The 3,513-nt window shown below is 42.0% G+C and overlaps 1 pseudogene; it reads left to right on the top strand.

Annotated features, from left to right (window-relative positions):
* The first annotated feature begins 1,607 nt into the window (after positions 1 to 1,607).
* LOC102388966 lies at positions 1,608 to 2,637 on the top strand (annotated as a pseudogene).
* Positions 2,638 to 3,513: the final 876 nt, after the last annotated feature.

The following is a 3,513-nucleotide window of genomic DNA, read 5'->3' as shown; positions in this document are numbered from 1 at the left end:
CTTCTACCTCTGGTTCTGCTTCTCTGGGGTGGCCTCCTCCTCAGGGGACCCCAGCACCATTCGGCTCCCTCTCTCCTTCCTCCAGCTCAGCTGCAGAAGAGAATTGTCTCCTAACTAAGTTCCATGCAAAGAGCTTCCCTGGTAGCTCAGATGGTAAAGAATCTGCTTTGCAATGTGGGAAACCCGGGTTTGATCCCTGGGTCAGAAAGATCCTCTGGAGAAGGGAATGGCAACCCACTCCAGTATTCTTGCCTGGGAAATCCCAAAAGAGCCTGGCAGGCTGCAGTCCATGGGCCCACAAAAAGTCGACATGACTAAGGGACTAACACACATTCAAATATCATGCTCTCCTTCATCCACTCACAAAAGTATGCAAATTATGGGCAAGCAAGCTTCCTCTTAGGTGCTAGAGAGGGTTTGGAGGTGGGAGGAAGCAACATGATCTACCCCATATGTAAACTTTTCATCCCTTTGATATTTCATGCTATTGCTTCTTTTTCATTCACACTTAAAATATTATCGAGTACCTACTTCTGCCACGCCATGCCAGTCATGGACATCTCAGAGATGAATAAAGCACACTTTGTCTCAGAGGAGCCAATGGGCAGTAGGAGACCAGAGGCGCAGCAGAGTTTAGAATCCAGCGCCACTGTTGCTGTACAGAGGCATGAACAAAGTTCTATGGGATCACCAGAAAGAATGAAAGTAACTCAGTGTGTTGGGGCTTCACAGAGGTCTATGCAATGCAGACTTGTGCAGGTAAAAAGAATTTCAGCAAGAGAAAAGTGTGGAGGGAGAAGCTGTGAAGGAGGAGTGAGCTTTGTATGCAGATGTATGGAGGGTTCTTGAAGACAGTGGCTGGAGCAAGAGAGGGAAGAAGTGAGTGGGAATGTAGGAAGGCTGCAGCGTGGGAAGAATTTAGGACTAAGAGTGTGCATTTTCGGCTGAAGAAAGGGGAGGTGTCACCCCTTGGGTTATCTTAGGGTATATGTTGAGGTGGTGCTGAAAGACCTTGCAGAAGTGGTTATGGCATAGAGGTTACTTCCCATCCTTTAAAGAGACAGTAGAAACTGAAAGGTTTTTTCTATTAGCTTTTAATTCCATTTCATTATCAACATCAAATATTTATGCAGCTTCTGTAGGGAAGTGAGTCCCTCAGTCAGTGAGGGGTAGGAGATACAGAGGTTAATCAAAAGATACAGTCCTTAAGTCTTTATGTTTGAAATTTAAAATAGAAATGCATGAGAAGAATTAATAGTAGGACAGATATATAACATTTTTGTTAATCAAATGTTAGCTATAAGGTTTTGCTAGGTTCTTTTATTTTGTTTGCTCCTTAGCACAGTGGCTTTCAAAGATTTTTAACCATGACCCAAAGAAATTCATTTTATACTGTGACCCAGAACCCGTAAGAAAATTTCATCAAGTACTATTGAGATGCACTCTAATGTTTTATATCCTCTTGTATTTTATTATTTAAAAAAAATGCTGATCACTGACCCTCTAAATTGATTTCATGACCCACTGCTGAGTTATAACTTGCAGCTTGAAAATTCCTGTCTTCTCATGTCTTCGAAGGGGTGATGAGTATGTAGGGAAGAGGAATGATACCACAGATAGGGGAGAGAAAACGTGAGCAGGCTTTCTGTGCCTTAAGAGGGGAGTGAATGACTGAGGGGGCTTCACTAGGAAGAGGGCTTTATTTCTCCAAATTAGAAGATAATCTTTTGATATCTGGTAAAGGTATAGAGTAGTGTGGATAAAACTATGTGGTGCGGAGCATTCTGAGATAATCATGGACATTCTTTAAAAAATCTGATGAGTGATGAAATAAGTTTGAGGAACGTTAAAATTTATATACCCAATTTGGATAGCTTATTTATCCATTTTTATCCAATGGATATTTATCCATTAAATATCCTTCCATATTTATAAGCATATTTCAAGAGCTGAAAATACTTCTGGTAACGAAATAAATTTTATCCTTTTTTAAAAATCCAAGATTTGCTCTTCCTAGGCCTACTGGTGTCAGTGGCAGCAACAAGTGTTGGCCACATCTGCCAGGTGCAGGCCATGTTCATTTCCAGCATGAGGATCATGAAGCCCAACATAGAGAAGTTGGAGGAGTCTGAATTGGGCATCTCTCAGGCCCTCTTGGAACTGGAGATGAACTCGGACCTCAAGGCCCAGCTGTGGGAGCTGAACATAACAGACGCCAAGGAAACTGAAGCTATCATCATCTTTGTTCCCGTTCGGCAATTGAAATCTTTCCTGAAAATCCAGGTGCAGCTGCTGCACAAGTTGGAGAAGTTCAGAGGGAAACACATCATCTTCATCGCTCAGAGGAGAATTCTGCTTAATCCAACTCAAAAAAGTTGTACGAAAAATAAGCAAAAACATCCCAGGAGCCTCACTCTGACTGCCATGCATGACACCATCCTGGAGAACTTGGTTTTCCCAAGTGAGATTGTGGGTAAGAGAATCCCCATGAAGCTGGACGGCAGCTGACTCATAATGGTCCGTTTGGATAAAGCACAGCAGAACAACGTGGAACACAAGGTTGAAACATTTTCTTGTCTCTATAAGAAGCTCATGGGCAAGGATGTTAATTTTGAATTCCCAGAGTTTTGGTTGTAAACAAAAATGATTAAATAAAATATTATTCACAATAAAAAGCCCAAGATTTAATTGATTAAAGAACCATTTGTGTTCTGTCACATTATCATCTTGCAGACCATTTGGGAAATGCAGATATAAACGGGCATCATTGCAGAAGACAAAGCTGAGAGTGCAAAGTCAAATGGTAGACTGTTTGCATCCATGGTGGTCTTTTTACTAATAAAGGGTCTAAGCCAGGAAAATGTCTTCTGTAAAGAGCCAGGTAGTCAAGACTGTAGGCTTTGGGAATTCCTTGGCGGTCCAGTGGTAAGGACTTGGTGCTTTCACTGCCATAGGCCCTGGTTCAGTCTTGGATCAGGGAACTAAGATCCCACAAGTAAGTAAGTAAATAACAATATTGTAGGCTTTATTTTTGTTGCAATTACTCAGCTCTGCCATTCTACTGTGCAAGCAGCCATAGACAATACATAAGGGAGTGAGTAGGCTGTGTTTCTGTTCAACTTTACTTATGGACACTGAAATTTAAATGTCATATGATTTTCCTACATCAAGAAATCTTATTCTTCTTATGCTTTTCCTAAGCATTAAAAAATGTAAACACCATTCTTAGTTTATGGGTTATGCAAAATCTGTGCTAGATCTTGTGTGTGGGTCATAGTTTGCCAGTCACTGGTCTAAATCTTTAGGTTTTGCATCTTTACAACTCAAAGGAGAGACCAAGAGTCCAAGTTAGGGCATAAGGAGGCCAAGAGGCTGGAATTTGGGGGAGCCCACCCTAACCCACTCCAGTACTCTTGCCTGGAAAATCCCATGGACGGAGGAGCCTGGTGGGCTGCTGTCCATGGCGTCATGAAGACGCGGACACAACTGAGCGACTTCACTTTCACTTTTCAC

This window comes from Bubalus bubalis, chromosome 8 (genome assembly GCF_019923935.1).
Source record: "Bubalus bubalis isolate 160015118507 breed Murrah chromosome 8, NDDB_SH_1, whole genome shotgun sequence".
In the NCBI taxonomy this organism is placed as follows: domain Eukaryota; kingdom Metazoa; phylum Chordata; class Mammalia; order Artiodactyla; family Bovidae; genus Bubalus; species Bubalus bubalis.
This window is presented reverse-complemented; position numbering and strand designations above follow the sequence as displayed.